General features: G+C 35.1%; 1 protein-coding gene and 1 long non-coding RNA gene across 4 annotated transcripts in view; both read left to right on the top strand.

Moving 5' to 3' along the window:
- LOC105479716 (ALK receptor tyrosine kinase) overlaps window positions 1-13613 on the top strand; it is a 750786-nt gene that overhangs the window by 254493 nt on the left and 482680 nt on the right. The window lies entirely within an intron of this gene.
- Window positions 2291-13613, top strand: part of LOC105479713 (uncharacterized) — a 36712-nt gene continuing 25389 nt past the window's right edge. For all 3 annotated transcript variants that reach the window (XR_011611578.1, XR_011611577.1, XR_011611576.1), the window contains exon 1: window positions 2291-11782. This is a non-coding gene — a long non-coding RNA (uncharacterized lncRNA). The remainder of the gene's footprint in view (window positions 11783-13613) is intronic.

Raw genomic sequence — 13613 nt, 5'->3', positions numbered from 1 at the left:
CATGTTGTAATTTTTAGAGCAATCACTAGGAAAATAACTCCAAAATGTAAGAAAAAGAAACAGGGAGAAAAGAAAGAAAAAGCAAGGAAGAAACAAAGGAAAAAATGAAAGAAAAGAAATCAAGCAATTTCAAATGGTACACTCAAAAGTATTCAGTGTTGAAAAAACAAGGAAGAAAGATAGGAACAAAAAACACAGGAGATCAGAGACTGTCAGACTACATGAAAAGGAAGATGAAATACATGTTTTCTAGAAGAGGGACACTTTAGACTCAAATACTCAAATAGATTGAAAGCAAAAGGATAGGAAAAGAGATATCATGCAAACAATTAACCAAAAGAAAGCTGGAGTGCTTGTATTAACATCAGATAAAATTAAGACAAAAAATATACTAGAAATACATTTTATAATGATAAAAATGTCAATTCACCAGGAAGAGATAACAATTATAAATGTATGTGCATCAAACAACAGGGTCTCAAAACACATGAAGCAAAACTGTCAGAACTGAAAGGGAAGGCAAGACAATTCAACAATTATAGTTGGAGATTTCAATAACTTCCAATAGTAGAACAACTGGATAAAGAAGGATATAGAAGATTTGAGCGATAATATCAACCAACTCAACCTAACTGACAAATAGACACCTTTCCACCTAATGACTACATAATACAATCCTTTCAAGTATACGGAGAACTTTCTTCAATATAGACCATATGGTAGGCCATAAAGCAAGTCATAAATTTATATGGATTAAAATTATACCAATAAAAATTAGTATTATATAAGTAAAATTAATTAAATTTAATTAAAATTAACATTATGCAAGTAAAATTTAAAAAGTATATCCTCCAATCACAATAAAACAAATTAAAAGTTGGCCACTGAAAGAAATCTGAGAAATCCCTGAATATTAGGAAATTAAGTAATGAACTTCTAAATAAACATCAAAGAAAAAATCAATCACATGGGAAATAGAAAATATTTCACCTGAATGAAAATTAATATAAAACATATTAAAACTTATGAGATGAAATTTAAAAGTGCTCAGAGGAAAAAAAGTATAGCTTTGAATGCCTATATTAGAAAAAGAGTAAAGTCTCAAATCTATAACCTAAGTTTGTACTTTAAGAAATTAGAAAAATCAATGAAAACATGCAATGTAAACAAAGCATGCAGAAGAAAGGAAATAAAGATTGAGTAGAAATCCATGAAATAAAAAAGCAATAGTAAGAATCATTGAAACCAAAAATTGGTTATTTGAAAAGAATAACAAAATTGATAAACCTTTTATTAGATTAATCAAGTAAAAGAGAAGACACGTTACTAATTCAGGAATAAATGAGGGACCATCACTCTTGACCCTAAAGAATTTAAAAGATTGTAAGGGAAACTAAACATCCTTTTGCCAATATATGACAACTTAGATAAAATGGATAAATTTCTAGAGATACACAAATTACCAGAACCAATTCAGGAAGAAATACTAAAATCTGAATAGACTTATAACAAGTAAATACTTGAATTAGCAATTAAAAATCTACCCCAAAGGAAAAGTCCAGACCCAGATGCCTTCATTGAGGAATTCTACCAAATACTTGAAGATGAAATTATTCCAATTCTTAACATATTCTTTTAGAAATAAGGGAATGAATACTTCCCAACTCATTCTGTGAGGCCACTTACTATTCCCCTGATGTTAAGTCTAGGAAAACAGATGTGACAAGGAAAGAAAATCCCTGATCAATATACCTCATAAAAGATGGGTGCAAAAATTCTTAACAAAATACTACAAACCATATTTAACAATGTATGAAAAGGATGATACACTATAACCAAGTGGAATTTATTTAGGATTGCAAGGTTGGTTTAATATCCCAAAAACAATTGATGTAATGCATCATGTTAACAGGATAAAGTACACAGGCCATTTGGCTACCTCAGTAAACACAGAAAAGGCAGTTGATAAAATCTAACATCCGCTCATGATCAAATTTCTCTGTGTACTAGGAATAGAAGGGAATTTCCTTAACCTAATAAAGAGCACCTGTGAAAAACCCATACCTAACAAACAATATATTTAATAATGAAAGACAAAACTTTTCTCCAAGATTAAGAATAAGGGAAAAATATTTGTTTTCATCACTTGTAGTGACTGAACCTAGCCAATACAAAGGAATGGAAAGGGACGGGAGGGGAGAAGGAATGGGGGAGGGGAGAGGGAAGGAAGGAGAGAAGGAGAAAGGAAGGGAGGAAGGAAGGAGGGAAGGAGGGAGGGGGCCAAAAACATGCAGATATACAGATTGGAAAGGATAAAATAAAATTGCCTTTATTAGCAGATAAGATGATTTTTAGGTAGAAAATCCCAAACAAAGTCACAAAAGAATGAAAACTAATTTAACAAACAAATGAATTTACCAAGGCCACAGATACAAAATCAATATTAAAAAATTAACTGTATTTCTATGTTCTAACAACAATTTCCAAAAGGGAATTAAGAAAGCAATTCCACTGACAAGATCATCAAAAAGAAGAAAATAATTAGAAAAAAATTTAACAAAACAAGTGCAAACTGTATATGCTAAAAATTGCAGATTGCTGAAATTAAAGATAATATAACTTTAAAAAGAGACATTCTATTTTTGGAATTTAAAATATCAATAGCTTCAAGATGGCATTTATCCCCACATTGATCAATAAGCTTAATGTAATTGCTATCAAAATTCCAGCAGGCTTTTTCATTTTGTAACTTAAAATTTATATGGAAAAGACCTGCGACAGACACAATATTTTTTCAAGGAACAAATTTGGAGAACTTCTACTACCTGATTTCAAAACTTACTGTAAAGCCAAAGTAATGAAAACAGTGTGATGTTAAAGAAAGGAGGGGCTTATATATCAATGGAACAGAATTGAGAGTCCAGAAATACATTTTTAATTTATAATCAACAGATTTTTGACAAAGGTGCCTGAGGTAAAAGAAATGGTTCTGGAATAATTGGATATTCATATACAAAAAAAATGAACTTAAACTATGACCTCACACCATACACAAAAATTAACTCAAAATGTAAGAGCCAAAACTAGACAAGTTTCTACCCAAGAAAATGAAAATGGCAGAACATCTTTGTGACCTTGGGTGGGGAAAAACGTTTTTAGGTATGACACTAAAATCACAATGAATAAAAGACATTGATAAATTGTGCTTCATCAAAATTTAAAACTTTTGTGTTCTAAAAGACACCATTAGGAAAATGAAAAGTCAAGCCACAAGACTGGGAGAAAAATTTGTCAATAATAAATTGCATATAAAATTGTATCCATAATATATAAACAACTCTTACAAATCAATAATAAGACTAAAATCTGAATTAAAAAATAAGATTCAGGCCAGATGTCACAAATCACACCTGTAATCCCAGCAGTTTGGGAGGCCAATGGGGAGGATTGCTTCATGCCACGAGTTCAAGACCAGTCTGGTCAATATAGAGGGACCCCATCTCTACAAAAAAATTTTAAAAAATAAGATTTATAAAACTTACCTCAAGGGGATTTAATAAGAATTAAACAAAATAATTCACTAAATGTCACATTGGCACAATGTTTGCTACACAGGAAATAATCAATAATAAACAGCAGCAATAGGTATACTCAGAAAGGTATACTCATTATTTTGTAAATAAACAAACTGAGCTGCAAAGAAGGTAAAGAATTGTCTAAAGACATACAGCATGTAAGCAGCAGTATGGACCAGCTATAACTTTCAGTATCTAAGAAAAAAAATTTCACAGGTGATTTTCACACTGGATGAGGAAAAGATGTTCCCCTGGGCCATCCCATCCTTCAAGGTAATGAGGGCTGAGACCTCCCCCTGGTCTCTGTCCCATCAGGTTTTGCTGGTAGGGAAGGCTGGGGGCAAAGGAAAAGGGAGAAGCAGGCTGCCTTTAAGAGGAAACTCTCAGGATCTCACAGTTATCCCTCTTTCCCTCACTTGATTTTCAATAACTGTTTAAATATTATTACAGTTCACTGTCATAATTATGTGGAATGGGGAAAAAATGAATCTGCTTTAAATGTCCATCAACAGCCAACTGGCCAAATTAATTAGGATTGATCCATAACAAATTTAATTACAAAAGCAATGTATATTTAAAAAATTTTTAATAAATATTATATATGCTAACATGGAAAAATATTGATATATTCAAATGAAAATGTAGGTTGTTAAACAGTATGCATACTATAGCCTCATTTTGGTTTATGTGTAATTTAGGTGTAGAAAATGTTCTTGAAGCATATACACCAAACTATTATTGTCAGTTACTTTTGGAGAGTAGAATTTTGGTTGGGAAACTAGGAGGAGAATACATTTTTGTATCATTAGAATTTTTTACATATTTATTTTTAATTGAAAACTAAAAAAATAACATTTAAAAATATTTATATCTAAAAATGCTTATTTACTTTCTATTAAGAAAAGGGGACTTCCAGTTTGAAAATGGTGATGTAGAAGCAAGGTGGTTTTAGTCCCCCCATCCTGTAGAAAATCAAAACCAAAGCATTGAGATTTTCACTAGCAACACTTGAAATTCAAACATGTGGATCAGACAGTTCCCAGGACCACAGAGAAGTGAAAATATTCTAAGCAAATGGTAGGAGAATCAGACTTTCGCATCTGTGACACCCCTACCCCACAATCTTCCTGGCAACAAGTTCACAGAAAATCTTTCCTCATTCACAATTTCACACTGGAAAAACTGAAATTGAGGTAGTCAACCAGCTTTTCCACCTTCTTAGGGGCTTCTTGGCAGGAGATCTGTCCTTCCCTTAATGCACAGGAAGCATTGTGATGGCCTAAAGGGAAAAATATCCCTAAGGATGGGCATAGGCAAAGGTGGAAGGCAGGACTGCCATCTCCAGCCATGAAAACTCTGCTCTGTAACTCAGCCAAAGGAGATGCCAGATCAATGTGGCTATTCAGCAGCATCATGCTTAGAAGGCACATTTCACAGGTTCCTTGGCACAAACCGCTAGCTAGTCTTCCCACACTACTGGGTAGTCCCTTTGGGATCTCCCCCAATTGGAGCAGGCAGCACTGTGGCTATTTATTAGCACAGAGGTGAACCTGGGCTTCAGGTGCTACCTAAAACCAAAAAGGAGGCAGCAACATAGAGGTAAAAATTTGCTAAGCAAATATATCCAATAAAAAACAAAACAAACCAGAGAGAGAAAACTAGAATAAATAGCTAATCTTTCAGTGCAAAGGTATAAACATATACCAACAAGAAACAACAGTTAACAGGGAACTGTGACCTCCTAAAAGAACAAAGCAGCAATCCAGTGGCTGACCCTAACAAAGTGGCTATTTGTGAGCTCCCTGACCAAGAATTAAAAATAGCATTTTAAAGGAAACTTAGTGATCTCCAAGGTAACACAGAAAAGCAAATCAAAAGTTTATCAGAGAAATTTAACAAAAAGGTTGAAATAATTTTTAAAAATAAAACAAATCTTAGAACTGAGAAATACATTTGCTGAAGTGAAGAACTCATTAGAGGCTCTCAACAGAAAAATGGGCCAAGCAAAGGAAAAATCAGTGAGCTCAAAGACTGGCTATATGAAAATACACAGTCAAAGAGAAAAGAACAAAAAGAAATGAGGATTGCCTGTAAGATACAGAAAATTATCTCCAAACACCAAATCTAAGAATTATTGGTGTTCAAGAAGGATCCAAGGAAGAGCAAGGGGTATAAAGCTTATTCGAAGAAATAATAGCAGAAAACTTCCTCAAACTTGAGAAATATACAAGTCCAAGAAGTTCTAAGAACACCAGAATCAACCCAAATAAGACCACACCAAGGTATACAATAACCAAACTCTCAAAGTTCAGAAACAAAGAGGATGCTACAGGCATCAATTAAAAAAAAAAAAGTGAAATAACATATAAAGGCACTCCAATTCATCTGGTAACAGACTTCTCAACAGACTTCTAAGTAGGCCAGGAGGGAGTGGAATGACATTTTCAAAGTGCCCAAAGAAAAAATAAAAAATCTGCCATCCAAGAATACTGTGCTCAACAAATTATTCTTCAACTATGAAGGAAAGCTAGTCTTTCCCAGACAAATAAAAGCTGAGAAACTTTGTGACAACCACACTCTTCTTAAAAGAAATGCTAAAGGTAGTTCTTCAATCTGAAAGAAATAAAAAACACTAACATGCAAAAAAAAAAAAAAATTTCAAAGTGAAAAACCCACTAGTAAAATTAAGCACACAAATAAACCTTTCATACTCTATTGTAATTATGGCATGCAGTTCACTTATAACTCTAATATGAAGCCCAAAAGACAAATCTGTTAAAAACAATAATAACTACAGCAACCTGTTGAGAGAGAGGTAATATAAAAATTTATAAATTGAGACAACTAAAAGTCAACATGTGGTGGATATGGAGTTAAAATATAGAATTTATTTTAGGTTTTTTTTTTGCCTTTGTTTTTATTTCTTTATTTGTGATCTAAGATAAGCTATCTCTTAAAAATAACTTCTTGTTCTCTATAAGATGTTTTTGTAAGCCTATGGTAATCACAATGTAAAAACCTGTAGTAGAATCACTAAAAATAAAAAGCAACAAATTAAAACATACTACCAGAGAAAATCACTTAACCACAAAGGGAAATGGTAAGAAAGGGAGGATCTTAAAACAGCCAGAAAGCAGAAAATAAAATGACAGTACTAAGTTCTTATTATCAATAAGAACACTAAATGTAAATGGTCTCAATTCTCTCATTAAAAGGCATAGAGTGGCTGAATGGATAAAGAAACAAGATTCAGCTATATGTTGCCTTCAATAACCCCACTTCACCTACAAAAGACACATATAGACTGAAAGTAAAGGGGTGAAAAAAGATATTCCATGCAACTGGAATCCAAAAAAGGACAGGAGTAGCTATACTTATATCATGTAAAATAGACTACAAATCTAAGATCATAAAAAGAGACAAATAAGTTACTATAGAAAATAAACAGGTCAAATTCGAGAAGAGGATATAATAACTATAAATATCTATGCAGCTAATATCAGAGCTCCCAAGTATATAAAGCAAACACTAATAGATCTAAAGGAAGAGATAGACTACAATCCAGTAATAGTAAGAGACTTTAACACCCCACTTTTAGTAATGGACAGATCATCCAGACAGAAAATCAACAGAGAAATAACAGTGTTAACCTACACACTAGATCGAATATGCCTAACTGATAATTAGGGAACATTTTACCCAACTGTGGTGATATGGTTTGGCTGTATCCCCACCAAAATCTCATATTGAATTGTAGCTCCCATAATTCCCATGTGTTTTGGAAGGACCCAGTGGGAGGTAATTGAATCATAGCGGCAGGTCTTTCCTGTGCTGTTCTTGTGATAGTGAGTAAGTCTTACATAGTGTAAAGGGGAGTTCCCCTGTACATGCTCTCTCTTGCCTGCCACCATGTAAGATGTGCCTTTGCTCCTCCTTTGCCATCCACCATGATTGTGAGGTCTCCCCAGCCATCTGAAACTTTGAGTCCATTAAACCTCTTTTTCTTTATAAATTACCCAGTTTGGGGTATATCTTTATTACCATCATGAGAACAGACTAATACTTGTGCAGAATAAACATCATTTTAATCAACACATGGAATATTCTCCAGAATAGATCATATGTTAGGCCACAAAAGAAGTCTGAACACGTTCAAGGAATTAGAAATCGTATCAAGTATCTTTGCTGCCCACAATTGAATAAAATGTAAATTAATAAGAGTAACCCTGGAAAATACACAGACACAGAAATTAAACAACATGCTCCTGAACAACCAATGTGTCAATGAAGAAAATAAGAAGGAAATTTTAAATTTTTTGAAACACATTAAAATGGAAATACAATATACCAAGACCTATGGGATATGACCAAACGGTTCTAACAGGGAGTTTATAGCAATAAATACCTATGTTTTAAAAGTAAAAAGACCTCAACTAGCCTAATGAACCCCAAGGAAAAGCAAGAATAAATCAAACCCCAAAAGTGAAAGAAATAATAAACACCAGAGCAGAAATAAATGAAACTGAAACTAAAAAATATACAGAAGATTAGCAAAACAAAAAGGTGTTTATTTTAAAAAGATAAGCAAAATTGACATTTAGCTAGACTAAGAAAAAAAGAAAACTCAAATAATAAAATCAGAAATGAAAAGGGGTACATAACAACTGATATCTCAGAAATACAAATAATTTTTAGAGACTATTATGAACAACTATATGCCAGCAAACTGGAAAATCTGAAAGAAATGGATACATTCTTGGACATATACAATCTACCAAGATGGAAACATGCAGAAATAAAAAGCTTCAACAAACCAATAATGAGTAATGAGATTGAAGCCATAACAAAAACTCTCCTTTCAAAGAAAAGCCCAGGACCTGATGATTTCCCTGCTGTCATGTAACAAACATTTAGAGAAGAATTAATACCAGTTTTACTCAAACTCTTTAAAAAAATTGAAGAGGAAGGAATACTTCCACATTTATTCTACGAGGTTAGCATTACCCCGATAGCAGAACCAGATAAGGATGCAAGAAAAGAGAACTACAGGCAAATATCCCTGGATGAACATATATGCAAAAATTCTTAACAAAATATAGGCAAATCTAATTCAACAACACATTGAAAAGATTATTCACCATGACCAAGTGGGATTTATCCCAGGGATACAAGGATGGTTCAACATACACAAATCAACAACATATCTGACACCTAGAAAAACCTGAGGACTCCACCAAAAAAGCATTTGATAAAATTTAATGTCTCTTTATGACAAAAATCCTCATCAAAGTGGAGATAGAAGAAACATACCTCAAAATAACAAATGCCATACATGAGAAACCCACAGCTAACATTGTACTGAATAGGGAAAAATTAAAGCCTTTCCTCTAAGGAGTGGAACAAGGTTAAGGATGCCCAGTTTCACCAGTTTTATTTAGCATAACACTGGAGGTTCTGGCCAGAGTAATTTATTCACAGAAAAAAATAAAGGACACCAAAACTCGAATCAGTATAGCCACTATGGAGAACAGTATGAAGTTTCCTCAAAAAACTGAAAATAGAACTACTACACGATCCAGCAATTCAACTACTGGGTGTATATCCAAAACAAAGGAAATGAATATATTTAAAAGACATCTGCACTCTCATGTTCATTGCAACACTATTCACAATAGTCAAAATATGGTATCAACCTAAGTGCCCATCAATGGATAAAGAAAATGTGTTACTTATACACAATGGAATACTATTCAGTCATAAGAAAGAATAAAATCCTGCCATTTGCAGCAACATGAATGGAACTGAAGATCATTATGTTGACTGAAATAAGCCAGACACAGAAAGACAACTATTGCATGTTCTCATTTCTATGTGGGAGCTTAAAAAGTGAATCTCATGAAGATAGAGAGTAGACTGGTGGTTACCAGAGGCTGGGAAAGCTAGGAGAAGGGGGTGAAGGGGAAGAATATATACACATAAAAAACTACATTACATATATAGTTATTACCACTTAACTGTATACTTAAAATAGTAAAGATGGTACATTTTATATGTATGTTTTACCTTAAAATTTTTTTTAAAGTTACTTGCTTAAAGTCACATGGCTAGTTAATGGCATGCTCAAGACTGGAGCTCAGATCTGCATCTTCAGCACACCATCCTCTTTCAGAATAGTCCTGGATGAGAAATTAGGAAGTTCTTCTGGAGCATAAGGTCATACATGAATCATTGATTCAATTATCAAAAGAGGTCTCGGAATCTCGTGTTTGGGAGACACTGAGTAACGAGTACTGGTCTAAAATGGTTTAGAAAGGAGATGAGAGCCTTGAGGAGATACAGGGGCATTGATCAAGTGACTCCTGGGAGCTCCTTTCTTATTTTATGATTCAAGAGAGTAAGAAAATACCATTTTGTTGATAGTTTCAAATTAGGTAGCACATTTTCAAAGCAGTGGGGAGAAAAAAAAAAAGGATTCTAGAAACAACCATCTAGTAATTCAATCCCTGTTAATATAGTGGAACAAATATTAAGAGGAAAAAAATACTATCTAGGATAATGGAATTATGAGCAATAAGCATTATGGGTTTTAAAAGAACAAATCATGTCAGACAAAGTTGATTGCTTTTTTGATTAGTAGACTAAGGGAATAGAGTAGATGTAATATATCTTGATTTCAGCAAAAGGTTTGATAGTGTCTCATGAAATTTTACTCAGGAAATTAATTGAAAATGGCCTAGAGATGAGCACTGTTGTGTGAACTTCTGCACGGTGGCAGGACAGCAGAAGGGAATGAGAAACACCTATGCATCAGAGTGAGGAGATGTGGGGCAGGGAATTTCAGGTCAGGGGTTAGTTCTATTTAATTATTTCATTACTTCTCAGGAAGAAGAGGAGGCTGCTCTTACGTGAGTGAAATTCATAGTATATCTTATCCATGTGCTTTAATGAAAAAAAAAATCATTTGAAAGCTAGCAAGTCTACACAGGTTCCAATCCCAGGCTTAACCTCACCGTGAGTCCCAGGGGAAGCCCTGTTAATGCAGACAATATCAAGTAGGCCAAGAATTAACTTCAACTCTAATTCTGAATGATGAGGTGGGTGTAATGTTCTTAGCTAAGAGCTCTGCCTATTCTTGTCACCATGCCCTGTCCTGCATAGGCCCCCTTTCATCCTCAACACCTGGGAGCCCACCAAGCACTCAGAGTCTAGCACTTAATGCTATAATAAGTTATTTAGTACCTACTATGTTCCAGGCCATGGTAGGCATAAGGATAAAGGATGCCATAAATATATAAGACACAAGGATAGTTCATGGTTTAGAGTAGGTAACAGACACATTAAACTTGCAGTCATTATTGCTGTAATCAAGTTTAAACAATACTCTATGAAAAAAATACAGTAGGCTCAGAGTAACATCAAATAGGGAAAAGCAGGAGGTTAGGAGGGTCAGGGGTTGTGGAAGCCAGCCTCAAAGAGGAGCAGAGGCCAGGTGTGGTGGTTCATGCCTGTAATCCCAACACTTTGGGAGGCTGAGGTGGGCAGATACCAAGCGTAATGTCACATGCCTGTAGTACCAGCTACTTGGGGGATGGAGGCAAGAGAATCACTTGAACCTGGGAGGTCGAGGCTGCAGTGAGCTATGATGGTGCCACTGCACTCCAGTCTGGGTAGCACAGTGAGACCAAATCTCAAAAAAAAATAAATAAATAAATAAAAAGGGTATATTTTACCAGGTTCTCAATGGAAGGCTAGATTTTTATACAGGATGGGAAAGGAAAGGGCAATGTAGCCAGAGCATAGAGACTGGTAGGCAGCCTTTGACAAGTTCTGAACCTCTGTAAGTGTTCTGGAAGACGATTATAATAATCATATCAGCCCTAAGTTGTGAGGATGAAGTGAAAGGTTGTCCATATAGAACATAGCACCATGCTGAGCACAGAGTAAAGGCTAAATAGTTGGAAGCCATTGTGCTGTCACCACTGATGGTGGGACCTGGGGCAAGGTAGGGTGGAGCTGGGGTGCAGCCTGAGGATGGAAAGATAGGTTTAGAGCCAGCTTGTGAAGAGGACTGTAAAAGTCAGACTTTACTGGGCAGATAATAGAAGGACATAAATAGGGGGGTAACTTGACCAGCCCCTCTTTTGCCAAGATTGCTCTGATAGCGATGAAGGAAGAGTATGAGGAAGGGGTAGCCACAAGAAGACCAGGTAAGGGCCTACTCAAGTGACAGATAAAGACCCAAACCTACTCCTAAATGGAAGTGGGAGTAGAAAAAAGGCTGTGAGTCCGAGGTCTGTTTTGGTAGCTAAAGAAAAGAGAACCAGTATTAACTTAATTGTATAGTTTGGACAACTGGATATTTAGTAATGTCATTATTTTAAAAATGGAGCTCAGAAACAACAGATTTCAAGTTTGGTTTTTCATAATCCCATGAAAAGTTTCTTAAGCGGACTTATGCAAATCAAGCCTCTGAACCATGGTTGGAATGCCGTTTTCATCATTGCCACCTTTGTCGTAGAAGTGAGATTTTAGTGGGCTAACACTGAGATCATCTCTCCTGGCTCTCAGAGGCATTGGCAGTTAGAGCAGAGCTGTTTGTAGGAGGAATGTTTCAGAAGGTTTTACCTGGGAAGAACTGGGAAAGCTGTACTAATCAGAAAGAGGTAAATGAGGAACCCAGAAACGAAGGGGGCTCCTAGAGGTAGTACCTTCCCTCTTTTTCCCCTCTCCTTGTGTTGTTTCAACAAAACAAGGAAAGGTTTTTCTAAGTCCTTTTCAGGGTGGTTTCATCATGGAGCAAAATGTTTCTTTGTTTTGCTGCTTGACATAAAGAAAAACACTAGAAAGAAGCATTATACACACACCGACTTTAAACATAATAGGTTACAGGCTAGACCTATTAGTTATGATTTTCCTTCATTGTTACATGGAACAAAATTTAAACCTTCACAACTACTGATACCCACAGTTAGATTTTGTCCTATCTTTTATTTTAAACATCGAACAAAGGAGAATGAAAACTAGTTGAAAATACTGCCTGATTCATTGTCTGTTATGAGAAGATATTCAAATATGTCTTAGACACACAGTACAACTGTAAGTCACCCAAAATACAGTCCGGTTCTCTTGAAATGATCCCCATGAGATTAAACTCTATAGAGGGAAATTGCTTCAGGATCTCACCGATATCATCGCTGCTTGTACTCTTTCTTGGGTAAAAGTTGGTGAAGGAATTGGGGAGGGAGAGAAGGAGGATGACAGGAAGGAGGAAGGCAGGGAGAGAAATCATTCCAGTCCAAGAATTTTCCTTCAATCTCTTCCTGTAAAGCTTTGACTGATTATGTTTACTTTGACTCACCTGAAGTGATTAATAAGAGTGTGGCTCCATTAAAGAATTTTGGGTCCGTGTAATCAAGACATTTTTACTTAAACTTTTTTCAATGTCCCTAAGACATAATTACTAGGTCATTTTGAAATCATGTTTTATGGTTGCTCAGGAAGATGAATATGAGGAGTTTCAGTGGGGAAATTAGGCCCGCAGTTTAGTCTGCTCTGATTTATGAATTGCCCTTTAAGGAAATACAGTGGTAGTTGAACATAGGCTTATGGGAAGACAGTGGTGTTTAGGAAGTGTGTTCAGTGGAAGGAGTATTAGCCTAATAGTCAAACTTAGCTATGAGTCAATGTGTGACTTAGTCTGATTTATTGTCAATCATCAACCAGCTCTTGAGTACCTACTATCCACTGGACATTCTTCTAGGCCTGGAGAGCAATACATAGCAGTGAAAGATATGGTACTTATTCTAAGGAGCTCATATTTTTATCAGAAATATAAAACACAAACATGTAGCAAGGGTTAAACATGATATTATAAAAGCAGGCACACAAATTTCTCTTGGGAGGAAGCTGTCTTTATTTGGAAAAAATACCTTCATATGAAGGTCACGGATGTCTATATTTATGCATGAAAACAATGAGAGGACATTTCTGGAAAGAAGAGAAGGAAAAGATAGGACCAGTGAAGTCAACTTTGACAAT

Source organism: Macaca nemestrina, chromosome 13 (assembly GCF_043159975.1).
Source record: "Macaca nemestrina isolate mMacNem1 chromosome 13, mMacNem.hap1, whole genome shotgun sequence".
Taxonomy (NCBI): Eukaryota; Metazoa; Chordata; class Mammalia; order Primates; family Cercopithecidae; genus Macaca; species Macaca nemestrina.
The sequence above is the reverse complement of the archived record's forward strand: the minus strand, read 5'-3'. Positions and strand labels throughout refer to the sequence as shown.